This window comes from Pristiophorus japonicus, chromosome 10, assembly GCF_044704955.1.
Source record: "Pristiophorus japonicus isolate sPriJap1 chromosome 10, sPriJap1.hap1, whole genome shotgun sequence".
In the NCBI taxonomy this organism is placed as follows: domain Eukaryota; kingdom Metazoa; phylum Chordata; class Chondrichthyes; family Pristiophoridae; genus Pristiophorus; species Pristiophorus japonicus.
The window spans coordinates 61,580,251-61,607,196 of NC_091986.1; positions in this window are offsets into that span (position 1 = coordinate 61,580,251).

Consider the following 26,946-nt stretch of genomic DNA (forward strand, 5'->3'; position numbering starts at 1 on the left):
GCAGTTGGTGAGTAGGAGGGGCAGTTGGTGAGTCGGAGAGGCAGTTGGTGAGTAGGCGGGGCAGTTGGTGAGTCGGAGGGGCATTTGGTGAGTCGGAGAGGTAGTTGGTGAGTCGGAGGGACAGTTGGTGAGTCGGAGAGGCAGTTGGTGAGTCCGAGAGTGAGTTGGAGAGTCGGAGGGGCAGTTGGTGAGTCGGAGAGGCAGTTGGTGAGTCGGAGAGGCAGTTGGTGAGTCGGAGAGGCAGTTGGAGAGTCGGAGAGGCATTTGGTGAGTCGGAGAGGTAGTTGGTGAGTCCGAGAGGTAGTAGGTGAGTCGGAGAGGTAGTCGGTGTGTCGGAGTGGTAGTCGGTGAGTCGGAGAGGCAGTCGGTGAGTCGGAGAGGCAGTCGATGAGTCAGAGGCGCAGTCGGTGAGTCGGAGAGGTAGTTGGTGAGTCGGAGTGGCAGTTGGTGTGGCGGAGAGGTAGTTGGTGACTCAGAGAGGCAGTTGGTGAGTCGGGGGGGCAGTTGGTGAGTCGGAGAGGTAGTTGGTGAGTCGGAGAGGTAGTTGGTGACTCGGTGAGGCAGTTGGTGAGTCAGAGGGGCAGTTGGTGAGTCGGAGCGGCAGTTGGTGAGTCGGAGAGGCAGTTGGTGAGTCGAAGGGGCAGTTGGTGAGTCGGTGAGGCAGTTGGTGAGTCGGAGAGGCAGTTGGTGAGTTGGAGGGGCAGTTGGTGAGTCGGGGAGGCAGTTGATGAGTCGGAGAGGTAGTTGGTGAGTCGGAGAGGTAGTTGGTGACTCGGAGAGGCAGTTGGTGAGTCGGGGGGGCAGTTGGTGAGTCGGAGAGGTAGTTGGTGAGTCGGAGAGGTCGTTGGTGACTTGGTGAGGCAGTTGGTGAGTCGGAGGGGCAGTTGGTGAGTCGGAGGGGCAGTTGTTGAGTCGGAGAGGCAGTTGGTGAGTCGGAGGGGCAGTTGGTGAGTCGGTGAGGCAGTTGGTGAGTCGGAGAGGCAGTTGGTGAGTCGGAGAGGCAGTTGGTGAGTAGGAGGGGCAGTTGGTGAGTCGGAGAGGCAGTTGGTGAGTCAGAGGGGCAGTTGGTGAGTCAGAGCGGCAGTTGGTGAGTCGGAGAGGCAGTTGGTGTGTCGGAGAGGCAGTTGGTGAGTCGGAGAAGCAGTTGGTGAGTCGGAGAGGCAGTTGGTGAGTCGGAGGGGCAGTTGGTGAGTCGGAGAAGTAGTTGGTGAGTCGGAGGGACAGTTGGTGAGTTGGAGAGGCAGTTGGTAAGTCGGAGGGGTAGTTGGTGAGTCGGATGGGAAGTTGGGGAGTCGGCGGGGCAGTTGGTGAGTCGGAGAGCCAGTTGGTGAGTCGGAGAGGCAGTTGGTGCGTCGGAGGTGCAGTTGGTGAGTCGGAGAGGCAGTTGGTGAGTCGGAGAGGCAGTTGGTGAGTCGGAGAGGCAGTTGGTGAGTGGGAGAGGCAGTTGGTGAGTCGGAGAGGCAGTTGGTGAGTCGGAGAGGTAGTTGGTGAGTCGGAGGGGCAGTTGGTGAGTCGGAGAGGCAGTTGGTGAGTGGGAGGGGCAGTTGGTGATTCGGAGAGGCAGTTGGTGAGTCGGAGAGGCAGTTGGTGAGTCGGAGAGGCAGTTGGTGAGTCGGAGAGGCAGTTGGTGAGTCCGAGAGGCAGTTGGTGAGTAGGCGGGGCAGTTGGTGAGTCGGAGGGGCAGTTGGTGAGTCGGAGAGGCAGTTCGTGAGTCGGAGAGGCAGTTTGTGAGTCGGAGAGGCAGTTAGTGAGTCGGAGGGGCAGTTGGTAAGTCGGAGAGGCACTTGGTGAGTCGGAGAGGCAGTTGGAGAGTCGGAGAGGCAGTTGGTGAGTCGGGGGGGGCAGTTCGTGAGTCAGAGAGGTAGTTGGTGAGTCGGAGAGGTAGTTGGTGACTCGGAGAGGCAATTGGTGAGTCGGAGGGGCAGTTGGTGAGTCAGAGGGGCAGTTGGTGAGTCAGAGAGGCAGTTGGTGAGTCGGAGGGGCAGTTGGTGAGTCGGAGAGGCAGTTGGTGAGTCGGAGATGCAGTTGGTGAGTCGGTGAGGTAGTTGGTGAGTCGGAGGGGCAGTTGGCGAGTCGGAGAAGTAGTTGGTGAGTTGGAGGGGCAGTTGGTGATTCGGAGAGGCAGTTGGTGAGTCGGAGAGGCAGTTGGTGAGTCGGAGAGGCAGTTGGTGAGTCCGAGAGGCAGTTGGTGAGTAGGCGGGGCAGTTGGTGAGTCGGAGGGGCATTTGGTGAGTCGGAGAGGTAGTTGGTGAGTCGGAGGGACAGTTGGTGAGTCGGAGAGGCAGTTGGTGAGTCGGAGAGTGAGTTGGAGAGTCGGAGGGGCAGTTGGTGAGTCGGAGAGGCAGTTGGTGAGTCGGAGAGGCAGTTGGTGAGTCGGAGAGGCAGTTGGAGAGTCGGAGAGGCATTTGGTGAGTCGGAGAGGTAGTTGGTGAGTCCGAGAGGTAGTAGGTGAGTCGGAGAGGTAGTCGGTGTGTCGGAGTGGTAGTCGGTGAGTCGGAGAGGCAGTCGGTGAGTCGGAGAGGCAGTCGATGAGTCAGAGGCGCAGTCGGTGAGTCGGAGAGGTAGTTGGTGAGTCGGAGTGGCAGTTGGTGTGGCGGAGAGGTAGTTGGTGACTCAGAGAGGCAGTTGGTGAGTCGGGGGGGCAGTTGGTGAGTCGGAGAGGTAGTTGGTGAGTCGGGGAGGTAGTTGGTGACTCGGTGAGGCAGTTGGTGAGTCAGAGGGGCAGTTGGTGAGTCGGAGCGGCAGTTGGTGAGTCGGAGAGGCAGTTGGTGAGTCGGAGGGGCAGTTGGTGAGTCGGTGAGGCAGTTGGTGAGTCGGAGAGGCAGTTGGTGAGTTGGAGGGGCAGTTGGTGAGTCGGGGAGGCAGTTGATGAGTCGGAGAGGTAGTTGGTGAGTCGGAGAGGTAGTTGGTGACTCGGAGAGGCAGTTGGTGAGTCGGGGGGGCAGTTGGTGAGTCGGAGAGGTAGTTGGTGAGTCGGAGAGGTCGTTGGTGACTTGGTGAGGCAGTTGGTGAGTCGGAGGGGCAGTTGGTGAGTCGGAGGGGCAGTTGTTGAGTCGGAGAGGCAGTTGGTGAGTCGGAGGGGCAGTTGGTGAGTCGGTGAGGCAGTTGGTGAGTCGGAGAGGCAGTTGGTGAGTCGGAGAGGCAGTTGGTGAGTAGGAGGGGCAGTTGGTGAGTCGGAGAGGCAGTTGGTGAGTCAGAGGGGCAGTTGGTGAGTCAGAGCGGCAGTTGGTGAGTCGGAGAGGCAGTTGGTGTGTCGGAGAGGCAGTTGGTGAGTCGGAGAAGCAGTTGGTGAGTCGGAGAGGCAGTTGGTGAGTCGGAGGGGCAGTTGGTGAGTCGGAGAAGTAGTTGGTGAGTCGGAGGGACAGTTGGTGAGTTGGAGAGGCAGTTGGTAAGTCGGAGAGGTAGTTGGTGAGTCGGAGGGGAAGTTGGGGAGTCGGCGGGGCAGTTGCTGAGTCGGAGAGCCAGTTGGTGAGTCGGAGAGGCAGTTGGTGCGTCGGAGGTGCAGTTGGTGAGTCGGAGAGGCAGTTGGTGAGTCGGAGAGGCAGTTGGTGAGTCGGAGAGGCAGTTGGTGAGTGGGAGAGGCAGTTGGTGAGTCGGAGAGGCAGTTGGTGAGTCGGAGAGGTAGTTGGTGAGTCGGAGGGGCAGTTGGTGAGTCGGAGAGTTAGTTGGTGAGTCGGAGAGGGCGTTGGTGAGTCGGAGGGGCAGTTGGAGAGTCGGAGAGGCAGTTGGAGAGTCGGAGAGGCAGTTGGTGAGTCGGAGAGGTAGTTGGTGAGTCAGAGAGGTAGTTGGTGAGTCGGAGAGGTAGGTGGTGAGTCGGAGAGGTAGTTGGTGAGTCGGAGAGGCAGTTGGTGAGTCGGAGAGGCAGTTGGTGAGTCCGAGAGGCAGTTGGTGAGTAGGCGGGGCAGTTGGTGAGTCGGAGGAGCATTTGGTGAGTCGGAGAGGTAGTTGGTGAGTCGGAGGGACAGTTGGTGAGTCGGAGAGGCAGTTGGTGAGTCGGAGAGTGAGTTGGAGAGTCGGAGGGGCAGTTGGTGAGTCGGAGAGGCAGTTGGTGAGTCGGAGAGGCAGTTGGTGAGTCGGAGAGGCAGTTGGAGAGTCGGAGAGGCATTTGGTGAGTCGGAGAGGTAGTTGGTGAGTCCGAGAGGTAGTAGGTGAGTCGGAGAGGTAGTCGGTGTGTCGGAGTGGTAGTCGGTGAGTCGGAGAGGCAGTCGGTGAGTCGGAGAGGCAGTCGATGAGTCAGAGGCGCAGTCGGTGAGTCGGAGAGGTAGTTGGTGAGTCGGAGTGGCAGTTGGTGTGGCGGAGAGGTAGTTGGTGACTCAGAGAGGCAGTTGGTGAGTCGGGGGGGCAGTTGGTGAGTCGGAGAGGTAGTTGGTGAGTCGGAGAGGTAGTTGGTGACTCGGTGAGGCAGTTGGTGAGTCAGAGGGGCAGTTGGTGAGTCGGAGCGGCAGTTGGTGAGTCGGAGAGGCAGTTGGTGAGTCGAAGGGGCAGTTGGTGAGTCGGTGAGGCAGTTGGTGAGTCGGAGAGGCAGTTGGTGAGTTGGAGGGGCAGTTGGTGAGTCGGGGAGGCAGTTGATGAGTCGGAGAGGTAGTTGGTGAGTCGGAGAGGTAGTTGGTGACTCGGAGAGGCAGTTGGTGAGTCGGGGGGGCAGTTGGTGAGTCGGAGAGGTAGTTGGTGAGTCGGAGAGGTCGTTGGTGACTTGGTGAGGCAGTTGGTGAGTCGGAGGGGCAGTTGGTGAGTCGGAGGGGCAGTTGTTGAGTCGGAGAGGCAGTTGGTGAGTCGGAGGGGCAGTTGGTGAGTCGGTGAGGCAGTTGGTGAGTCGGAGAGGCAGTTGGTGAGTCGGAGAGGCAGTTGGTGAGTAGGAGGGGCAGTTGGTGAGTCGGAGAGGCAGTTGGTGAGTCAGAGGGGCAGTTGGTGAGTCAGAGCGGCAGTTGGTGAGTCGGAGAGGCAGTTGGTGTGTCGGAGAGGCAGTTGGTGAGTCGGAGAAGCAGTTGGTGAGTCGGAGAGGCAGTTGGTGAGTCGGAGGGGCAGTTGGTGAGTCGGAGAAGTAGTTGGTGAGTCGGAGGGACAGTTGGTGAGTTGGAGAGGCAGTTGGTAAGTCGGAGAGGTAGTTGGTGAGTCGGAGGGGAAGTTGGGGAGTCGGCGGGGCAGTTGGTGAGTCGGAGAGCCAGTTGGTGAGTCGGAGAGGCAGTTGGTGCGTCGGAGGTGCAGTTGGTGAGTCGGAGAGGCAGTTGGTGAGTCGGAGAGGCAGTTGGTGAGTCGGAGAGGCAGTTGGTGAGTGGGAGAGGCAGTTGGTGAGTCGGAGAGGCAGTTGGTGAGTCGGAGAGGTAGTTGGTGAGTCGGAGGGGCAGTTGGTGAGTCGGAGAGTTAGTTGGTGAGTCGGAGAGGGCGTTGGTGAGTCGGAGGGGCAGTTGGAGAGTCGGAGAGGCAGTTGGAGAGTCGGAGAGGCAGTTGGTGAGTCGGAGAGGTAGTTGGTGAGTCAGAGAGGTAGTTGGTGAGTCGGAGAGGTAGGTGGTGAGTCGGAGAGGTAGTTGGTGAGTCGGAGAGCCAGTTGGTGAGTCGGAGGGGCAGTTGGTGAGTCGGAGAGGCAGTTGGTGAGTCGGAGAGGCAGTTGGTGAGTCGGAGAGGCAGTTGGTGAGTCGGAGAGGCAGTTGGTGAGTCTGAGAGGCAGTTGGTGAGTCGGGGGGGCAGTTCGTGAGTCGGAGGGGCAGTTGGTGAGTCGGAGAGGCAGTTGGTGAGTCGGAGGGGCAGTTGGTGAGTCGGAGAGGCAGTTGGTGAGTCGGAGAAGCAGTTGGTGAGTCGGAGAGGCAGTTGGTGAGTCGGAGGGGCAGTTGGTGAGTCGGAGAAGTATTTGGTGAGTCGGAGGGACAGTTGGTGAGTCGGAGAGGCAGTTGGTGAGTCGGAGAGGTAGCTGGTGAGTCGGAGGGGAATTTGGTGAGACGGTGGGGCAGTTGGTGAGTCGGTGAGCCAGTTGGTGAGTCGGCGAGGCAGTTGGTGAGTCGGAGAGGCAGTTGGTGAGTCGGAGAGGTAGTTGGTGAGTGGGAGAGACAGTTGGTGAGTCGGAGAGGCAGTTGGTGAGTCGGAGAGGTAGTTGGTGAGTCGGAGGGGCAGTTGGTGAGTCAGAGAGGTAGTTGGTGAGTCGGAGAGGGTGTTGGTGAGTCGGAGGGGCAGTTGGCGAGTCGGAGAGGCAGTTGGTGAGTCGGAGAGGCAGTTGGAGAGTCGGAGAGGCAGTTGGTGAGTCGGAGAGGGAGTTGGTGAGTCGGAGAGGCACTTGGTGAGTCGGAAAGGCAGTTGGTGAGTCGGAGAGGCAGTTGGTGAGTCGGAGAGGCAGTTGGAGAGTCGGAGAGGCAGTTGGTGAGTCGGAGAGGCAGTTGGTGAGTCGGAGAGGCAGTTGGAGAGTCGGAGAGGCAGTTGGTGAGTCGGAGAGGTAGTTGGTGAGTCTGAGAGGTAGTTTGTGAGTCGGAGAGGTAGTTGGTGAGTCGGAGAGGTAGTTGGTGACTCGGAGAGGCAGTTGGTGAGTCGGAGACGTAGTTGGTGAGTCGGAGTGGCAGTTGGTGAGGCGGAGAGGCAGTTTGTGAGTCGGAGCGGCAGTTGGTGAGTCGGAGGGGCAGTTGGTGAGTCGGAGAGTCAGTTGGTGAGTCGGAGAGGCAGTTGGTGACTCGGAGAGGCAGTTGGTGAGTCGGAGAGGTAGTTGGTGAGTCGGAGAGGTAGTTGGTGAATTGGAGAGGCAGTTGGTGAGTCGGAGAGGTAGTTGGTGAGTCGGAGAGGTAGTTGGTGACTCGGAGAGGCAGTTGGTGAGTCAGAGGGGAATTTGGTGAGATGGTGGGGCAGTTGGTGAGTCGGAGAGCCAGTTGGTGAGTCGGAGAGGCAGTTGGTGAGTCGGAGAGGCAGTTGGAGAGTCGGAGAGGCAGTTGGTGAGTCGTAGAGGGTGTTGGTTAGTCGGAGAGGCAGTTGGTGAGTCGGAGAGGCAGTTGGTGAGTCGGAGAGGCAGTTGGTGAGTCGGAGAGGCAGTTGGAGAGTCGGAGAGGCAGTTGGTGAGTCGGAGAGGCAGTTGGAGAGTCGGAGAGGCTGTTGGTGACTCGGAGAGGTAGTTGGTGAGTCGGAGAGGTAGTTGGTGAGTCGGAGATTTAGTTGGTGAGTCGGAGAGGTAGTTGGTGACTCGGAGAGGCAGTTGGTGAGTCGGGGGGGCAGTTGGTGAGTCGGAGAGGTAGTTGGTGAGTCGGAGAGGTCGTTGGTGACTTGGTGAGGCAGTTGGTGAGTCGGAGGGGCAGTTGGTGAGTCGGAGGGGCAGTTGTTGAGTCGGAGAGGCAGTTGGTGAGTCGGAGGGGCAGTTGGTGAGTCGGTGAGGCAGTTGGTGAGTCGGAGAGGCAGTTGGTGAGTCGGAGAGGTAGTTGGTGAGTCGGAGAGGTAGTTGGTGACTCGGAGAGGCAGTTGGTGAGTCGGGGGGGCAGTTGGTGAGTCGGAGAGGTAGTTGGTGAGTCGGAGAGGTCGTTGGTGACTTGGTGAGGCAGTTGGTGAGTCGGAAGGGCAGTTGGTGAGTCGGAGGGGCAGTTGTTGAGTCGGAGAGGCAGTTGGTGAGTCGGAGGGGCAGTTGGTGAGTCGGTGAGGCAGTTGGTGAGTCGGAGAGGCAGTTGGTGAGTCGGAGAGGCAGTTGGTGAGTAGGAGGGGCAGTTGGTGAGTCGGAGAGGCAGTTGGTGAGTCAGAGGGGCAGTTGGTGAGTCAGAGCGGCAGTTGGTGAGTCGGAGAGGCAGTTGGTGTGTCGGAGAGGCAGTTGGTGAGTCGGAGAAGCAGTTGGTGAGTCGGAGAGGCAGTTGGTGAGTCGGAGGGGCAGTTGGTGAGTCGGAGAAGTAGTTGGTGAGTCGGAGGGACAGTTGGTGAGTTGGAGAGGCAGTTGGTAAGTCGGAGAGGTAGTTGGTGAGTCGGAGGGGAAGTTGGGGAGTCGGCGGGGCAGTTGGTGAGTCGGAGAGCCAGTTGGTGAGTCGGAGAGGCAGTTGGTGCGTCGGAGGTGCAGTTGGTGAGTCGGAGAGGCAGTTGGTGAGTCGGAGAGGCAGTTGGTGAGTCGGAGAGGCAGTTGGTGAGTGGGAGAGGCAGTTGGTGAGTCGGAGAGGCAGTTGGTGAGTCGGAGAGGTAGTTGGTGAGTCGGAGGGGCAGTTGGAGAGTCGGAGAGGCAGTTGGAGAGTCGGAGAGGCAGTTGGTGAGTCGGAGAGGTAGTTGGTGAGTCAGAGAGGTAGTTGGTGAGTCGGAGAGGTAGGTGGTGAGTCGGAGAGGTAGTTGGTGAGTCGGAGAGGCAGTTGGTGAGTCGGAGAGGCAGTTGGTGAGTCCGAGAGGCAGTTGGTGAGTAGGCGGGGCAGTTGGTGAGTCGGAGGGGCATTTGGTGAGTCGGAGAGGTAGTTGGTGAGTCGGAGGGACAGTTGGTGAGTCGGAGAGGCAGTTGGTGAGTCGGAGAGTGAGTTGGAGAGTCGGAGGGGCAGTTGGTGAGTCGGAGAGGCAGTTGGTGAGTCGGAGAGGCAGTTGGTGAGTCGGAGAGGCAGTTGGAGAGTCGGAGAGGCATTTGGTGAGTCGGAGAGGTAGTTGGTGAGTCCGAGAGGTAGTAGGTGAGTCGGAGAGGTAGTCGGTGTGTCGGAGTGGTAGTCGGTGAGTCGGAGAGGCAGTCGGTGAGTCGGAGAGGCAGTCGATGAGTCAGAGGCGCAGTCGGTGAGTCGGAGAGGTAGTTGGTGAGTCGGAGTGGCAGTTGGTGTGGCGGAGAGGTAGTTGGTGACTCAGAGAGGCAGTTGGTGAGTCGGGGGGGCAGTTGGTGAGTCGGAGAGGCAGTTGGTGAGTCGGAGAGGTAGTTGGTGAGTGGGAGAGACAGTTGGTGAGTCGGAGAGGCAGTTGGTGAGTCGGAGATTTAGTTGGTGAGTCGGAGGGGCAGTTGGTGAGTCAGAGAGGTAGTTGGTGAGTCGGAGAGGGTGTTGGTGAGTCGGAGGGGCAGTTGGCGAGTCGGAGAGGCAGTTGGTGAGTCGGAGAGGCAGTTGGAGAGTCGGAGAGGCAGTTGGTGAGTCGGAGAGGGAGTTGGTGAGTCGGAGAGGCACTTGGTGAGTCGGAAAGGCAGTTGGTGAGTCGGAGAGGCAGTTGGTGAGTCGGAGAGGCAGTTGGAGAGTCGGAGAGGCAGTTGGTGAGTCGGAGAGGCAGTTGGTGAGTCGGAGAGGCAGTTGGAGAGTCGGAGAGGCAGTTGGTGAGTCGGAGAGGTAGTTGGTGAGTCTGAGAGGTAGTTTGTGAGTCGGAGAGGTAGTTGGTGAGTCGGAGAGGTAGTTGGTGACTCGGAGAGGCAGTTGGTGAGTCGGAGACGTAGTTGGTGAGTCGGAGTGGCAGTTGGTGAGGCGGAGAGGCAGTTTGTGAGTCGGAGCGGCAGTTGGTGAGTCGGAGGGGCAGTTGGTGAGTCGGAGAGTCAGTTGGTGAGTCGGAGAGGCAGTTGGTGACTCGGAGAGGCAGTTGGTGAGTCGGAGAGGTAGTTGGTGAGTCGGAGAGGTAGTTGGTGAATTGGAGAGGCAGTTGGTGAGTCGGAGAGGTAGTTGGTGAGTCGGAGAGGTAGTTGGTGACTCGGAGAGGCAGTTGGTGAGTCAGAGGGGAATTTGGTGAGATGGTGGGGCAGTTGGTGAGTCGGAGAGCCAGTTGGTGAGTCGGAGAGGCAGTTGGTGAGTCGGAGAGGCAGTTGGTGAGTCGGAGAGGCAGTTGGTGAGTCGTAGAGGGTGTTGGTTAGTCGGAGAGGCAGTTGGTGAGTCGGAGAGGCAGTTGGTGAGTCGGAGAGGCAGTTGGTGAGTCGGAGAGGCAGTTGGAGAGTCGGAGAGGCAGTTGGTGAGTCGGAGAGGCAGTTGGAGAGTCGGAGAGGCTGTTGGTGACTCGGAGAGGTAGTTGGTGAGTCGGAGAGGTAGTTGGTGAGTCGGAGATTTAGTTGGTGAGTCGGAGAGGTAGTTGGTGACTCGGAGAGGCAGTTGGTGAGTCGGGGGGGCAGTTGGTGAGTCGGAGAGGTAGTTGGTGAGTCGGAGAGGTCGTTGGTGACTTGGTGAGGCAGTTGGTGAGTCGGAGGGGCAGTTGGTGAGTCGGAGGGGCAGTTGTTGAGTCGGAGAGGCAGTTGGTGAGTCGGAGGGGCAGTTGGTGAGTCGGTGAGGCAGTTGGTGAGTCGGAGAGGCAGTTGGTGAGTCGGAGAGGTAGTTGGTGAGTCGGAGAGGTAGTTGGTGACTCGGAGAGGCAGTTGGTGAGTCGGGGGGGCAGTTGGTGAGTCGGAGAGGTAGTTGGTGAGTCGGAGAGGTCGTTGGTGACTTGGTGAGGCAGTTGGTGAGTCGGAAGGGCAGTTGGTGAGTCGGAGGGGCAGTTGTTGAGTCGGAGAGGCAGTTGGTGAGTCGGAGGGGCAGTTGGTGAGTCGGTGAGGCAGTTGGTGAGTCGGAGAGGCAGTTGGTGAGTCGGAGAGGCAGTTGGTGAGTAGGAGGGGCAGTTGGTGAGTCGGAGAGGCAGTTGGTGAGTCAGAGGGGCAGTTGGTGAGTCAGAGCGGCAGTTGGTGAGTCGGAGAGGCAGTTGGTGTGTCGGAGAGGCAGTTGGTGAGTCGGAGAAGCAGTTGGTGAGTCGGAGAGGCAGTTGGTGAGTCGGAGGGGCAGTTGGTGAGTCGGAGAAGTAGTTGGTGAGTCGGAGGGACAGTTGGTGAGTTGGAGAGGCAGTTGGTAAGTCGGAGAGGTAGTTGGTGAGTCGGAGGGGAAGTTGGGGAGTCGGCGGGGCAGTTGGTGAGTCGGAGAGCCAGTTGGTGAGTCGGAGAGGCAGTTGGTGCGTCGGAGGTGCAGTTGGTGAGTCGGAGAGGCAGTTGGTGAGTCGGAGAGGCAGTTGGTGAGTCGGAGAGGCAGTTGGTGAGTGGGAGAGGCAGTTGGTGAGTCGGAGAGGCAGTTGGTGAGTCGGAGAGGCAGTTGGTGAGTCGGAGAGGTAGTTGGTGAGTCAGAGAGGTAGTTGGTGAGTCGGAGAGGTAGGTGGTGAGTCGGAGAGGTAGTTGGTGAGTCGGAGAGGCAGTTGGTGAGTCGGAGAGGTAGTTGGTGAGTCAGAGAGGTAGTTGGTGAGTCGGAGAGGTAGGTGGTGAGTCGGAGAGGTAGTTGGTGAGTCGGAGAGGCAGTTGGTGTGTCGGAGAGGCAGTTGGTGAGTCGGAGAAGCAGTTGGTGAGTCGGAGAGGCAGTTGGTGAGTCGGAGGGGCAGTTGGTGAGTCGGAGAAGTAGTTGGTGAGTCGGAGGGACAGTTGGTGAGTTGGAGAGGCAGTTGGTAAGTCGGAGAGGTAGTTGGTGAGTCGGAGGGGAAGTTGGGGAGTCGGCGGGGCAGTTGGTGAGTCGGAGAGCCAGTTGGTGAGTCGGAGAGGCAGTTGGTGCGTCGGAGGTGCAGTTGGTGAGTCGGAGAGGCAGTTGGTGAGTCGGAGAGGCAGTTGGTGAGTCGGAGAGGCAGTTGGTGAGTGGGAGAGGCAGTTGGTGAGTCGGAGAGGCAGTTGGTGAGTCGGAGAGGTAGTTGGTGAGTCGGAGGGGCAGTTGGAGAGTCGGAGAGGCAGTTGGAGAGTCGGAGAGGCAGTTGGTGAGTCGGAGAGGTAGTTGGTGAGTCAGAGAGGTAGTTGGTGAGTCGGAGAGGTAGGTGGTGAGTCGGAGAGGTAGTTGGTGAGTCGGAGAGGCAGTTGGTGAGTCGGAGAGGTAGTTGGTGAGTCAGAGAGGTAGTTGGTGAGTCGGAGAGGTAGGTGGTGAGTCGGAGAGGTAGTTGGTGAGTCGGAGAGGCAGTTGGTGAGTCGGAGAGGCAGTTGGTGAGTCCGAGAGGCAGTTGGTGAGTAGGCGGGGCAGTTGGTGAGTCGGAGGGGCATTTGGTGAGTCGGAGAGGTAGTTGGTGAGTCGGAGGGACAGTTGGTGAGTCCGAGAGGCAGTTGGTGAGTAGGCGGGGCAGTTGGTGAGTCGGAGGGGCATTTGGTGAGTCGGAGAGGTAGTTGGTGAGTCGGAGGGACAGTTGGTGAGTCGGAGAGGCAGTTGGTGAGTCGGAGAGTGAGTTGGAGAGTCGGAGGGGCAGTTGGTGAGTCGGAGAGGCAGTTGGTGAGTCGGAGAGGCAGTTGGTGAGTCGGAGAGGCAGTTGGAGAGTCGGAGAGGCATTTGGTGAGTCGGAGAGGTAGTTGGTGAGTCCGAGAGGTAGTAGGTGAGTCGGAGAGGTAGTCGGTGTGTCGGAGTGGTAGTCGGTGAGTCGGAGAGGCAGTCGGTGAGTCGGAGAGGCAGTCGATGAGTCAGAGGCGCAGTCGGTGAGTCGGAGAGGTAGTTGGTGAGTCGGAGTGGCAGTTGGTGTGGCGGAGAGGTAGTTGGTGACTCAGAGAGGCAGTTGGTGAGTCGGGGGGGCAGTTGGTGAGTCGGAGAGGTAGTTGGTGAGTCGGAGAGGTAGTTGGTGACTCGGTGAGGCAGTTGGTGAGTCAGAGGGGCAGTTGGTGAGTCGGAGTGGCAGTTGGTGAGTCGGAGAGGCAGTTGGTGAGTCGAAGGGGCAGTTGGTGAGTCGGTGAGGCAGTTGGTGAGTCGGAGAGGCAGTTGGTGAGTTGGAGGGGCAGTTGGTGAGTCGGGGAGGCAGTTGATGAGTCGGAGAGGTAGTTGGTGAGTCGGAGAGGTAGTTGGTGACTCGGAGAGGCAGTTGGTGAGTCGGGGGGGCAGTTGGTGAGTCGGAGAGGTAGTTGGTGAGTCGGAGAGGTCGTTGGTGACTTGGTGAGGCAGTTGGTGAGTCGGAGGGGCAGTTGGTGAGTCGGAGGGGCAGTTGTTGAGTCGGAGAGGCAGTTGGTGAGTCGGAGGGGCAGTTGGTGAGTCGGTGAGGCAGTTGGTGAGTCGGAGAGGCAGTTGGTGAGTCGGAGAGGCAGTTGGTGAGTAGGAGGGGCAGTTGGTGAGTCGGAGAGGCAGTTGGTGAGTCAGAGGGGCAGTTGGTGAGTCAGAGCGGCAGTTGGTGAGTCGGAGAGGCAGTTGGTGTGTCGGAGAGGCAGTTGGTGAGTCGGAGAAGCAGTTGGTGAGTCGGAGAGGCAGTTGGTGAGTCGGAGGGGCAGTTGGTGAGTCGGAGAAGTAGTTGGTGAGTCGGAGGGACAGTTGGTGAGTTGGAGAGGCAGTTGGTAAGTCGGAGGGGTAGTTGGTGAGTCGGATGGGAAGTTGGGGAGTCGGCGGGGCAGTTGGTGAGTCGGAGAGCCAGTTGGTGAGTCGGAGAGGCAGTTGGTGCGTCGGAGGTGCAGTTGGTGAGTCGGAGAGGCAGTTGGTGAGTCGGAGAGGCAGTTGGTGAGTCGGAGAGGCAGTTGGTGAGTGGGAGAGGCAGTTGGTGAGTCGGAGAGGCAGTTGGTGAGTCGGAGAGGTAGTTGGTGAGTCGGAGGGGCAGTTGGTGAGTCGGAGAGTTAGTTGGTGAGTCGGAGAGGGCGTTGGTGAGTCGGAGGGGCAGTTGGAGAGTCGGAGAGGCAGTTGGAGAGTCGGAGAGGCAGTTGGTGAGTCGGAGAGTTAGTTGGTGAGTCAGAGAGGTAGTTGTTGAGTCGGAGAGGTAGGTGGTGAGTCGGAGAGGTAGTTGGTGAGTCGGAGAGCCAGTTGGTGAGTCGGAGGGGCAGTTGGTGAGTCGGAGAGGCAGTTGGTGAGTCGGAGAGGCAGTTGGTGAGTCGGAGAGGCAGTTGGTGAGTCGGAGAGGCAGTTGGTGAGTCTGAGAGGCAGTTGGTGAGTCGGGGGGGCAGTTCGTGAGTCGGAGGGGCAGTTGGTGAGTCGGAGAGGCAGTTGGTGAGTCGGAGGGGCAGTTGGTGAGTCGGAGAGGCAGTTGGTGAGTCGGAGAGGCAGTTGGTGAGTCGGAGAGGCAGTTGGTGAGTCGGAGGGGCAGTTGGTGAGTCGGAGAAGTATTTGGTGAGTCGGAGGGACAGTTGGTGAGTCGGAGAGGCAGTTGGTGAGTCGGAGAGGTAGCTGGTGAGTCGGAGGGGAATTTGGTGAGACGGTGGGGCAGTTAGTGAGTCGGTGAGCCAGTTGGTGAGTCGGCGAGGCAGTTGGTGAGTCGGAGAGGCAGTTGGTGAGTCGGAGAGGTAGTTGGTGAGTGGGAGAGACAGTTGGTGAGTCGGAGAGGCAGTTGGTGAGTCGGAGAGGTAGTTGGTGAGTCGGAGGGGCAGTTGGTGAGTCAGAGAGGTAGTTGGTGAGTCGGAGAGGGTGTTGGTGAGTCGGAGGGGCAGTTGGCGAGTCGGAGAGGCAGTTGGTGAGTCGGAGAGGCAGTTGGAGAGTCGGAGAGGCAGTTGGTGAGTCGGAGAGGGAGTTGGTGAGTCGGAGAGGCACTTGGTGAGTCGAAAAGGCAGTTGGTGAGTCGGAGAGGCAGTTGGTGAGTCGGAGAGGCAGTTGGAGAGTCGGAGAGGCAGTTGGTGAGTCGGAGAGGCAGTTGGTGAGTCGAAGAGGCAGTTGGAGAGTCGGAGAGGCAGTTGGTGAGTCGGAGAGGTAGTTGGTGAGTCTGAGAGGTAGTTTGTGAGTCGGAGAGGTAGTTGGTGAGTCGGAGAGGTAGTTGGTGACTCGGAGAGGCAGTTGGTGAGTCGGAGACGTAGTTGGTGAGTCGGAGTGGCAGTTGGTGAGGCGGAGAGGCAGTTTGTGAGTCGGAGCGGCAGTTGGTGAGTCGGAGGGGCAGTTGGTGAGTCGGAGAGTCAGTTGGTGAGTCGGAGAGGCAGTTGGTGACTCGGAGAGGCAGTTGGTGAGTCGGAGAGGTAGTTGGTGAGTCGGAGAGGTAGTTGGTGAATTGGAGAGGCAGTTGGTGAGTCGGAGAGGTAGTTGGTGAGTCAGAGAGGTAGTTGGTGACTCGGAGAGGCAGTTGGTGAGTCAGAGGGGAATTTGGTGAGATGGTGGGGCAGTTGGTGAGTCGGAGAGCCAGTTGGTGAGTCGGAGAGGCAGTTGGTGAGTCGGAGAGGCAGTTGGAGAGTCGGAGAGGCAGTTGGTGAGTCGTAGAGGGTGTTGGTTAGTCGGAGAGGCAGTTGGTGAGTCGGAGAGGCAGTTGGTGAGTCGGAGAGGCAGTTAGTGAGTCGGAGAGGCAGTTGGAGAGTCGGAGAGGCAGTTGGTGAGTCGGAGAGGCAGTTGGAGAGTCGGAGAGGCTGTTGGTGAGTCGGAGAGGTAGTTGGTGAGTCGGAGAGGTAGTTGGTGAGTCGGAGATTTAGTTGGTGAGTCGGAGAGGTAGTTGGTGAGTCGGAGTGGCAGTTGGTGAGTCGGAGAGGAAGTTGGTGAGTTGGAGAGGCAGTTGGTGAGTCGGAGAGGCAGTTTGTGAGTCGGAGAGGCAGTTGGTGAGTTGGAGGGGCTGTTGGTGAGTCGGAGAGGCAGTTGGTGAGTCGGGGAGGCAGTTGGTGAGTCGGAGAGGCAGTTGGTGAGTCGGAGAGGTAGTTGGTGACTTGGAGAGGCAGTTGTTGAGTCGGGGAGGCAGTTGGTGAGTCGGAGAGGTAGTTGGTGAGTCGGAGAGGTAGTTGGTGACTCGGAGAGGCAGTTGGTGAGTCGGGGGGGCAGTTGGTGAGTCGGAGAGGTAGTTGGTGAGTCGGAGAGGTAGTTGGTGACTCGGAGAGGCAGTTGGTGAGTCGGAGAGGCAGTTGGTGAGTCGGAGAGGCAGTTGGTGAGTCGGAGAGGCAGTTGGTGAGTCGGAGAGGCAGTTGGAGAGTCGGAGAGGCATTTGGTGAGTCGGAGAGGTAGTTGGTGAGTCCGAGAGGTAGTAGGTGAGTCGGAGAGGTAGTCGGTGTGTCGGAGTGGTAGTCGGTGAGTCGGAGAGGCAGTCGGTGAGTCGGAGAGGCAGTCGATGAGTCAGAGGCGCAGTCGGTGAGTCGGAGAGGTAGTTGGTGAGTCGGAGTGGCAGTTGGTGTGGCGGAGAGGTAGTTGGTGACTCAGAGAGGCAGTTGGTGAGTCGGGGGGGCAGTTGGTGAGTCGGAGAGGTAGTTGGTGAGTCGGAGAGGTAGTTGGTGACTCGGTGAGGCAGTTGGTGAGTCGGAGGGGCAGTTGGTGAGTCGGAGCGGCAGTTGGTGAGTCGGAGAGGCAGTTGGTGAGTCGGAGGGGCAGTTGGTGAGTCGGAGAGGCAGTTGGTGCGTCGGAGGTGCAGTTGGTGAGTCGGAGAGGCAGTTGGTGAGTCGGAGAGGCAGTTGGTGAGTCGGAGAGGCAGTTGGTGAGTGGGAGAGGCAGTTGGTGAGTCGGAGAGGCAGTTGGTGAGTCGGAGAGGTAGTTGGTGAGTCGGAGGGGCAGTTGGTGAGTCGGAGAGTTAGTTGGTGAGTCGGAGAGGGCGTTGGTGAGTCGGAGGGGCAGTTGGAGAGTCGGAGAGGCAGTTGGAGAGTCGGAGAGGCAGTTGGTGAGTCGGCGAGGTAGTTGGTGAGTCAGAGATGTAGTTGGTGAGTCGGAGAGGTAGGTGGTGAGTCGGAGAGGTAGTTGGTGAGTCGGAGAGGCAGTTTGTGAGTCGGAGAGGCAGTTTGTGAGTCGGAGAGACAGTTGGTGAGTCGGAGGGGCAGTTGGTGAGTCGGAGAGGCAGTTGGTGAGTCGGAGAGGCAGTTGGTGAGTCGGAGAGGCAGTTGGTGAGTCGGAGAGGCAGTTGGTGAGTCTGAGAGGCAGTTGGTGAGTCGGGGGGGCAGTTCGTGAGTCGGAGGGGCAGTTGGTGAGTCGGAGAGGCAGTTGGTGAGTCGGAGGGGCAGTTGGTGAGTCGGAGAGGCAGTTGGTGAGTCGGAGAGGCAGTTGGTGAGTCGGAGAGGCAGTTGGTGAGTCGGAGGGGCAGTTGGTGAGTCGGAGAAGTATTTGGTGAGTCGGAGGGACAGTTGGTGAGTCGGAGAGGCAGTTGGTGAGTCGGAGAGGTAGCTGGTGAGTCGGAGGGGAATTTGGTGAGACAGTGGGGCAGTTGGTGAGTCGGTGAGCCAGTTGGTGAGTCGGCGAGGCAGTTGGTGAGTCGGAGAGGCAGTTGGTGAGTCGGAGAGGTAGTTGGTGAGTGGGAGAGACAGTTGGTGAGTCGGAGAGGCAGTTGGAGAGTCGGAGAGGCAGTTGGTGAGTCGGAGAGGTAGTTGGTGAATCAGAGAGGTAGTTGGTGAGTCGGAGAGGTAGGTGGTGAGTCGGAGAGGTAGTTGGTGAGTCGGAGAGGCAATTTGTGAGTCGGAGAGGCAGTTTGTGAGTCGGAGAGACAGTTGGTGAGTCGGAGGGGCAGTTGGTGAGTCGGAGAAGCAGTTGGTGAGTCAGAGAGGCAGTTGGTGAGTCGGAGAGGCAGTTGGTGAGTCGGAGAGGAAGTTGGTGAGTCGGAGAGGCAGTTGGTGAGTCGGAGATGCAGTTGGTGAGTCGGTGAGGTAGTTGGTGAGTCGGAGGGGCAGTTGGCGAGTCGGAGAAGTAGTTGGTGAGTCGGAGGGACAGTTGGTGAGTCGGAGAGGCAGTTGGTGAGTTGGAGGGGCAGTTGGTGATTCGGAGAGGCAGTTGGTGAGTCGGAGAGGCAGTTGGTGAGTCGGAGAGGCAGTTGGTGAGTCCGAGAGGCAGTTGGTGAGTAGGCGGGGCAGTTGGTGAGTCGGAGGGGCATTTGGTGAGTCGGAGAGGTAGTTGGTGAGTCGGAGGGACAGTTGGTGAGTCGGAGAGGCAGTTGGTGAGTCGGAGAGTGAGTTGGAGAGTCGGAGGGGCAGTTGGTGAGTCGGAAGGGCAGTTGGTGAGTCGGAGAGGCAGTTGGTGAGTCGGAGAGGCAGTTGGAGAGTCGGAGAGGCATTTGGTGAGTCGGAGAGGTAGTTGGTGAGTCCGAGAGGTAGTAGGTGAGTCGGAGAGGTAGTCGGTGTGTCGGAGTGGTAGTCGGTGAGTCGGAGAGGCAGTCGGTGAGTCGGAGAGGCAGTCGATGAGTCAGAGGCGCAGTCGGTGAGTCGGAGAGGTAGTTGGTGAGTCGGAGTGGCAGTTGGTGTGGCGGAGAGGTAGTTGGTGACTCAGAGAGGCAGTTGGTGAGTCGGGGGGGCAGTTGGTGAGTCGGAGAGGTAGTTGGTGAGTCGGAGAGGTAGTTGGTGACTCGGTGAGGCAGTTGGTGAGTCAGAGGGGCAGTTGGTGAGTCGGAGCGGCAGTTGGTGAGTCGGAGAGGCAGTTGGTGAGTCGGAGGGCAGTTGGTGAGTCGGTGAGGCAGTTGGTGAGTCGGAGAGGCAGTTGGTGAGTTGGAGGGGCAGTTGGTGAGTCGGGGAGGCAGTTGATGAGTCGGAGAGGTAGTTGGTGAGTCGGAGAGGTAGTTGGTGACTCGGAGAGGCAGTTGGTGAGTCGGGGGGGCAGTTGGTGAGTCGGAGAGGTAGTTGGTGAGTCGGAGAGGTCGTTGGTGACTTGGTGAGGCAGTTGGTGAGTCGGAGGGGCAGTTGGTGAGTCGGAGGGGCAGTTGTTGAGTCGGAGAGGCAGTTGGTGAGTCGGAGGGGCAGTTGGTGAGTCGGTGAGGCAGTTGGTGAGTCGGAGAGGCAGTTGGTGAGTCGGAGAGGCAGTTGGTGAGTAGGAGGGGCAGTTGGTGAGTCGGAGAGGCAGTTGGTGAGTCAGAGGGGCAGTTGGTGAGTCAGAGCGGCAGTTGGTGAGTCGGAGAGGCAGTTGGTGTGTCGGAGAGGCAGTTGGTGAGTCGGAGAAGCAGTTGGTGAGTCGGAGAGGCAGTTGGTGAGTCGGAGGGGCAGTTGGTGAGTTGGAGAGGCAGTTGGTAAGTCGGAGAGGTAGTTGGTGAGTCGGAGGGGAAGTTGGGGAGTCGGCGGGGCAGTTGGTGAGTCGGAGAGCCAGTTGGTGAGTCGGAGAGGCAGTTGGTGCGTCGGAGGTGCAGTTGGTGAGTCGGAGAGGCAGTTGGTGAGTCGGAGAGGCAGTTGGTGAGTCGGAGAGGCAGTTGGTGAGTGGGAGAGGCAGTTGGTGAGTCGGAGAGGCAGTTGGTGAGTCGGAGAGGTGGTTGGTGAGTCGGAGGGGCAGTTGGTGAGTCGGAGAGGGCGTTGGTGAGTCGGAGGGGCAGTTGGAGAGTCGGAGAGGCAGTTGGAGAGTCGGAGAGGCAGTTGGTGAGTCGGAGAGGTAGTTGGTGAGTCAGAGAGGTAGTTGGTGAGTCGGAGAGGTAGGTGGTGAGTCGGAGAGGTAGTTGGTGAGTCGGAGAGCCAGTTGGTGAGTCGGAGGGGCAGTTGGTGAGTCGGAGAGGCAGTTGGTGAGTCGGAGAGGCAGTTGGTGAGTCGGAGAGGCAGTTGGTGAGTCGGAGAGGCAGTTGGTGAGTCTGAGAGGCAGTTGGTGAGTCGGGGGGGCAGTTCGTGAGTCGGAGGGGCAGTTGGTGAGTCGGAGAGGCAGTTGGTGAGTCGGAGGGGCAGTTGGTGAGTCGGAGAGGCAGTTGGTGAGTCGGAGAGGCAGTTGGTGAGTCGGAGAGGCAGTTGGTGAGTCGGAGGGGCAGTTGGTGAGTCGGAGAAGTATTTGGTGAGTCGGAGGGACAGTTGGTGAGTCGGAGAGGCAGTTGGTGAGTCGGAGAGGTAGCTGGTGAGTCGGAGGGGAATTTGGTGAGACGGTGGGGCAGTTGGTGAGTCGGTGAGCCAGTTGGTGAGTCGGCGAGGCAGTTGGTGAGTCGGAGAGGCAGTTGGTGAGTCGGAGAGGTAGTTGGTGAGTGGGAGAGACAGTTGGTGAGTCGGAGAGGCAGTTGGTGAGTCGGAGAGGTAGTTGGTGAGTCGGAGGGGCAGTTGGTGAGTCAGAGAGGTAGTTGGTGAGTCGGAGAGGGTGTTGGTGAGTCGGAGGGGCAGTTGGCGAGTCGGAGAGGCAGTTGGTGAGTCGGAGAGGCAGTTGGAGAGTCGGAGAGGCAGTTGGTGAGTCGGAGAGGGAGTTGGTGAGTCGGAGAGGCACTTGGTGAGTCGGAAAGGCAGTTGGTGAGTCGGAGAGGCAGTTGGTGAGTCGGAGAGGCAGTTGGAGAGTCGGCTAGGCAGTTGGTGAGTCGGAGAGGCAGTTGGTGAGTCGGAGAGGCAGTTGGAGAGTCGGAGAGGCAGTTGGTGAGTCGGAGAGGTAGTTGGTGAGTCTGAGAGGTAGTTTGTGAGTCGGAGAGGTAGTTGGTGAGTCGGAGAGGTAGTTGGTGACTCGGAGAGGCAGTTGGTGAGTCGGAGACGTAGTTGGTGAGTCGGAGTGGCAGTTGGTGAGGCGGAGAGGCAGTTTGTGAGTCGGAGCGGCAGTTGGTGAGTCGGAGGGGCAGTTGGTGAGTCGGAGAGTCAGTTGGTGAGTCGGAGAGGCAGTTGGTGACTCGGAGAGGCAGTTGGTGAGTCGGAGAGGTAGTTGGTGAGTCGGAGAGGTAGTTGGTGAATTGGAGAGGCAGTTGGTGAGTCGGAGAGGTAGTTGGTGAGTCGGAGAGGTAGTTGGTGACTCGGAGAGGCAGTTGGTGAGTCAGAGGGGAATTTGGTGAGATGGTGGGGCAGTTGGTGAGTCGGAGAGGCAGTTGGTGAGTCGGAGAGGCAGTTGGTGAGTCGGAGAGGCAGTTGGAGAGTCGGAGAGGCAGTTGGTGAGTCGTAGAGGGTGTTGGTTAGTCGGAGAGGCAGTTGGTGAGTCGGAGAGGCAGTTGGTGAGTCGGAGAGGCAGTTGGTGAGTCGGAGAGGCAGTTGGACAGTCGGAGAGGCAGTTGGTGAGTCGGAGAGGCAGTTGGAGAGTCGGAGAGGCTGTTGGTGAGTCGGAGAGGTAGTTGGTGAGTCGGAGAGGTAGTTGGTGAGTCGGAGATTTAGTTGGTGAGTCGGAGAGGTAGTTGGTGAGTCGGAGTGGCAGTTGGTGAGTCGGAGAGGAAGTTGGTGAGTTGGAGAGGCAGTTGGTGAGTCGGAGAGGCAGTTTGTGAGTCGGAGAGGCAGTTGGTGAGTTGGAGGGGCTGTTGGTGAGTCGGAGAGGCAGTTGGTGAGTCGGGGAGGCAGTTGGTGAGTCGGAGAGGCAGTTGGTGAGTCGGAGAGGTAGTTGGTGACTTGGAGAGGCAGTTGTTGAGTCGGGGAGGCAGTTGGTGAGTCGGAGAGATAGTTGGTGAGTCGGAGAGGTAGTTGGTGACTCGGAGAGGCAGTTGGTGAGTCGGGGGGGCAGTTGGTGAGTCGGAGAAGTAGTTGGTGAGTCGGAGAGGTAGTTGGTGACTCGGAGAGGCAGTTGGTGAGTCGGAGAGGCAGTTGGTGAGTCGGAGAGGCAGTTGGTGAGTCGGAGAGGCAGTTGGTGAGTCGGAGAGGCAGTTGGAGAGTCGGAGAGGCATTTGGTGAGTCGGAGAGGTAGTTGGTGAGTCCGAGAGGTAGTAGGTGAGTCGGAGAGTTAGTCGGTGTGTCGGAGTGGTAGTCGGTGAGTCGGAGAGGCAGTCGGTGAGTCGGAGAGGCAGTCGATGAGTCAGAGGCGCAGTCGGTGAGTCGGAGAGGTAGTTGGTGAGTCGGAGTGGCAGTTGGTGTGGCGGAGAGGTAGTTGGTGACTCAGAGAGGCAGTTGGTGAGTCGGGGGGGCAGTTGGTGAGTCGGAGAGGTAGTTGGTGAGTCGGAGAGGTAGTTGGTGACTCGGTGAGGCAGTTGGTGAGTCGGAGGGGCAGTTGGTGAGTCGGAGCGGCAGTTGGTGAGTCGGAGAGGCAGTTGGTGAGTCGGAGGGGCAGTTGGTGAGTCGGAGAGGCAGTTGGTGCGTCGGAGGTGCAGTTGGTGAGTCGGAGAGGCAGTTGGTGAGTCGGAGAGGCAGTTGGTGAGTCGGAGAGGCAGTTGGTGAGTGGGAGAGGCAGTTGGTGAGTCGGAGAGGCAGTTGGTGAGTCGGAGAGGTAGTTGGTGAGTCGGAGGGGCAGTTGGTGAGTCGGAGAGTTAGTTGGTGAGTCGGAGAGGGCGTTGGTGAGTCGGAGGGGCAGTTGGAGAGTCGGAGAGGCAGTTGGAGAGTCGGAGAGGCAGTTGGTGAGTCGGAGAGGTAGTTGGTGAGTCAGAGATGTAGTTGGTGAGTCGGAGAGGTAGGTGGTGAGTCGGAGAAGTAGTTGGTGAGTCGGAGAGGCAGTTTGTGAGTCGGAGAGGCAGTTTGTGAGTCGGAGAGACAGTTGGTGAGTCGGAGGGGCAGTTGGTGAGTCGGAGAGGCAGTTGGTGAGTCGGAGAGGCAGTTGGTGAGTCGGAGAGGCAGTTGGTGAGTCGGAGAGGCAGTTGGTGAGTCTGAGAGGCAGTTGGTGAGTCGGGGGGGCAGTTCGTGAGTCGGAGGGGCAGTTGGTGAGTCGGAGAGGCAGTTGGTGAGTCGGAGGGGCAGTTGGTGAGTCGGAGAGGCAGTTGGTGAGTCGGAGAGGCAGTTGGTGAGTCGGAGAGGCAGTTGGTGAGTCGGAGGGGCAGTTGGTGAGTCGGAGAAGTATTTGGTGAGTCGGAGGGACAGTTGGTGAGTCGGAGAGGCAGTTGGTGAGTCGGAGAGGTAGCTGGTGAGTCGGAGGGGAATTTGGTGAGACAGTGGGGCAGTTGGTGAGTCGGTGAGCCAGTTGGTGAGTCGGCGAGGCAGTTGGTGAGTCGGAGAGGCAGTTGGTGAGTCGGAGAGGTAGTTGGTGAGTGGGAGAGACAGTTGGTGAGTCGGAGTGGCAGTTGGAGAGTCGGAGAGGCAGTTGGTGAGTCGGAGAGGTAGTTGGTGAGTCAGAGAGGTAGTTGGTGAGTCGGAGAGGTAGGTGGTGAGTCGGAGAGGTAGTTGGTGAGTCGGAGAGGCAGTTTGTGAGTCGGAGAGGCAGTTTGTGAGTCGGAGAGACAGTTGGTGAGTCGGAGGGGCAGTTGGTGAGTCGGAGAAGCAGTTAGTGAGTCAGAGAGGCAGTTGGTGAGTCGGAGAGGCAGTTGGTGAGTCGGAGAGGCAGTTGGTGAGTCTGAGAGGCAGTTGGTGAGTCGGGGGGGCAGTTCGTGAGTCGGAGGGGCAGTTGGTGAGTCGGAGAGGCAGTTGGTGAGTCGGAGGGGCAGTTGGTGAGTCGGAGAGGCAGTTGGTGAGTCGGAGAGGCAGTTGGTGAGTCGGAGAGGCAGTTGGTGAGTCGGAGGGGCAGTTGGTGAGTCGGAGAAGTATTTGGTGAGTCGGAGGGACAGTTGGTGAGTCGGATAGGCAGTTGGTGAGTCGGAGAGGTAGCTGGTGAGTCGGAGGGGAATTTGGTGAGACGGTGGGGCAGTTGGTGAGTCGGTGAGCCAGTTGGTGAGTCGGCGAGGCAGTTGGTGAGTCGGAGAGGCAGTTGGTGAGTCGGAGAGGTAGTTGGTGAGTGGGAGAGACAGTTGGTGAGTCGGAGAGGCAGTTGGTGAGTCGGAGAGGTAGTTGGTGAGTCGGAGGGGCAGTTGGTGAGTCAGAGAGGTAGTTGGTGAGTCGGAGAGGGTGTTGGTGAGTCGGAGGGGCAGTTGGCGAGTCGGAGAGGCAGTTGGTGAGTCGGAGAGGCAGTTGGAGAGTCGGAGAGGCAGTTGGTGAGTCGGAGAGGGAGTTGGTGAGTCGGAGAGGCACTTGGTGAGTCGGAAAGGCAGTTGGTGAGTCGGAGAGGCAGTTGGTGAGTCGGAGAGGCAGTTGGAGAGTCGGAGAGGCAGTTGGTGAGTCGGAGAGGCAGTTGGTGAGTCGGAGAGGCAGTTGGAGAGTCGGAGAGGCAGTTGGTGAGTCGGAGAGGTAGTTGGTGAGTCTGAGAGGTAGTTTGTGAGTCGGAGAGGTAGTTGGTGAGTCGGAGAGGTAGTTGGTGACTCGGAGAGGCAGTTGGTGAGTCGGAGACGTAGTTGGTGAGTCGGAGTGGCAGTTGGTGAGGCGGAGAGGCAGTTTGTGAGTCGGAGCGGCAGTTGGTGAGTCGGAGGGGCAGTTGGTGAGTCGGAGAGTCAGTTGGTGAGTCGGAGAGGCAGTTGGTGACTCGGAGAGGCAGTTGGTGAGTCGGAGAGGTAGTTGGTGAATTGGAGAGGCAGTTGGTGAGTCGGGGAGGCAGTTGGTGAGTCGGAGAGGTAGTTGGTGAGTCGGAGAGGTAGTTGGTGACTCGGAGAGGCAGTTGGTGAGTCAGAGGGGAATTTGGTGAGACGGTGGGGCAGTTGGTGAGTCGGAGAGCCAGTTGGTGAGTCGGAGAGGCAGTTGGTGAGTCGGAGAGGCAGTTGCAGAGTCGGAGAGGCAGTTGGTGAGTCGTAGAGGGTGTTGGTTAGTCGGAGAGGCAGTTGGTGAGTCGGAGAGGCAGTTGGTGAGTCGGAGAGGCAGTTGGTGAGTCGGAGAGGCAGTTGGAGAGTCGGAGAGGCAGTTGGTGAGTCGGAGAGGCAGTTGGAGAGTCGGAGAGGCTGTTGGTGAGTCGGAGAGGTAGTTGGTGAGTCGGAGAGGTAGTTGGTGAGTCGGAGATTTAGTTGGTGAGTCGGAGAGGTAGTTGGTGAGTCGGAGAGGCAGTTGGTGAGTCGGAGAGGAAGTTGGTGAGTTGGAGAGGCAGTTGGTGAGTCGGAGAGGCAGTTTGTGAGTCGGAGAGGCAGTTGGTGAGTCGGAGGGGCTGTTGGTGAGTCGGAGAGGCAGTTGGTGAGTCGGGGAGGCAGTTGGTGAGTCGGAGAGGCAGTTGGTGAGTCGGAGAGGTAGTTGGTGACTTGGAGAGGCAGTTGTTGAGTCGGGGAGGCAGTTGGTGAGTCGGAGTGGTAGTTGATGAGTCGGAGAGGTAGTTGGTGACTCGGAGAGGCAGTTGGTGAGTCGGGGGGGCAGTTGGTGAGTCGGAGAGGTAGTTGGTGAGTCGGAGAGGTAGTTGGTGACTCGGAGAGGCAGTTGGTGAGTCGGAGGGGCAGTTGGTGAGTCGGAGACGCAGTTGGTGAGTCGGAGAGGTAGTTGGTGAGTCGGAGGGGCAGTTGGTGAGTTGGAGAGGCAGTTGGTGAGTCGGAGAGGCAGTTGGTGAGTCGGAGGGGCAGTTGGTGAGTCGGAGAGGCAGTTGGTGAGTCGGAGAGGTAGTTGGTGAGTCGGAGAGGTAGTTGGTGACTTGGAGAGGCAGTTGTTGAGTCGGGGGGGGCAGTTGGTGACTCGGAGAGGCAGTTGGTGAGTCGGAGAGGCAGTTGGTGAGTCGGAGAGGCAGTTGGTGAGTCGGAGAGGCAGTTGGAGAGTCGGAGAGGCATTTGGTGAGTCGGAGAGGTAGTTGGTGAGTCCGAGAGGTAGTAGGTGAGTCGGAGAGGTAGTCGGTGTGTCGGAGTGGTAGTCGGTGAGTCGGAGAGGCAGTCGGTGAGTCGGAGAGGCAGTCGATGAGTCAGAGGCGCAGTCGGTGAGTCGGAGAGGTAGTTGGTGAGTCGGAGTGGCAGTTGGTGTGGCGGAGAGGTAGTTGGTGACTCAGAGAGGCAGTTGGTGAGTCGGGGGGGCAGTTGGTGAGTCGGAGAGGTAGTTGGTGAGTCGGAGAGGTAGTTGGTGACTCGGTGAGGCAGTTGGTGAGTCGGAGGGGCAGTTGGTGAGTCGGAGCGGCAGTTGGTGAGTCGGAGAGGCAGTTGGTGAGTCGGAGGGGCAGTTGGTGAGTCGGAGAGGCAGTTGGTGCGTCGGAGGTGCAGTTGGTGAGTCGGAGAGGCAGTTGGTGAGTCGGAGAGGCAGTTGGTGAGTCGGAGAGGCAGTTGGTGAGTGGCAGAGGCAGTTGGTGAGTCGGAGAGGCAGTTGGTGAGTCGGAGAGGTAGTTGGTGAGTCGGAGGGGCAGTTGGTGAGTCGGAGAGTTAGTTGGTGAGTCGGAGAGGGCGTTGGTGAGTCGGAGGGGCAGTTGGAGAGTCGGAGAGGCAGTTGGAGAGTCGGAGAGGCAGTTGGTGAGTCGGAGAGGTAGTTGGTGAGTCAGAGATGTAGTTGGTGAGTCGGAGAGGTAGGTGGTGAGTCGGAGAGGTAGTTGGTGAGTCGGAGAGGCAGTTTGTGAGTCGGAGAGGCAGTTTGTGAGTCGGAGAGACAGTTGGTGAGTCGGAGGGGCAGTTGGTGAGTCGGAGAGGCAGTTGGTGAGTCGGAGAGGCAGTTGGTGAGTCGGAGAGGCAGTTGGTGAGTCGGAGAGGCAGTTGGTGAGTCTGAGAGGCAGTTGGTGAGTCGGGGGGGCAGTTCGTGAGTCGGAGGGGCAGTTGGTGAGTCGGAGAGGCAGTTGGTGAGTCGGAGGGGCAGTTGGTGAGTCGGAGAGGCAGTTGGTGAGTCGGAGAGGCAGTTGGTGAGTCGGAGAGGCAGTTGGTGAGTCGGAGGGGCAGTTGGTGAGTCGGAGAAGTATTTGGTGAGTCGGAGGGACAGTTGGTGAGTCGGAGAGGCAGTTGGTGAGTCGGAGAGGTAGCTGGTGAGTCGGAGGGGAATTTGGTGAGACAGTGGGGCAGTTGGTGAGTCGGTGAGCCAGTTGGTGAGTCGGCGAGGCAGTTGGTGAGTCGGAGAGGCAGTTGGTGAGTCGGAGAGGTAGTTGGTGAGTGGGAGAGACAGTTGGTGAGTCGGAGAGGCAGTTGGAGAGTCGGAGAGGCAGTTGGTGAGTCGGAGAGGTAGTTGGTGAGTCAGAGAGGTAGTTGGTGAGTCGGAGAGGTAGGTGGTGAGTCGGAGAGGTAGTTGGTGAGTCGGAGAGGCAGTTTGTGAGTCGGAGAGGCAGTTTGTGAGTCGGAGAGACAGTTGGTGAGTCGGAGGGGCAGTTGGTGAGTCGGAGAAGCAGTTGGTGAGTCAGAGAGGCAGTTGGTGAGTCGGAGAGGCAGTTGGTGAGTCGGAGAGGCAGTTGGTGAGTCTGAGAGGCAGTTGGTGAGTCGGGGGGGCAGTTCGTGAGTCGGAGGGGCAGTTGGTGAGTCGGAGAGGCAGTTGGTGAGTCGGAGGGGCAGTTGGTGAGTCGGAGAGGCAGTTGGTGAGTCGGAGAGGCAGTTGGTGAGTCGGAGAGGCAGTTGGTGAGTCGGAGGGGCAGTTGGTGAGTCGGAGAAGTATTTGGTGAGTCGGAGGGACAGTTGGTGAGTCGGAGAGGCAGTTGGTGAGTCGGAGAGGTAGCTGGTGAGTCGGAGGGGAATTTGGTGAGACGGTGGGGCAGTTGGTGAGTCGGTGAGCCAGTTGGTGAGTCGGCGAGGCAGTTGGTGAGTCGGAGAGGCAGTTGGTGAGTCGGAGAGGTAGTTGGTGAGTGGGAGAGACAGTTGGTGAGTCGGAGAGGCAGT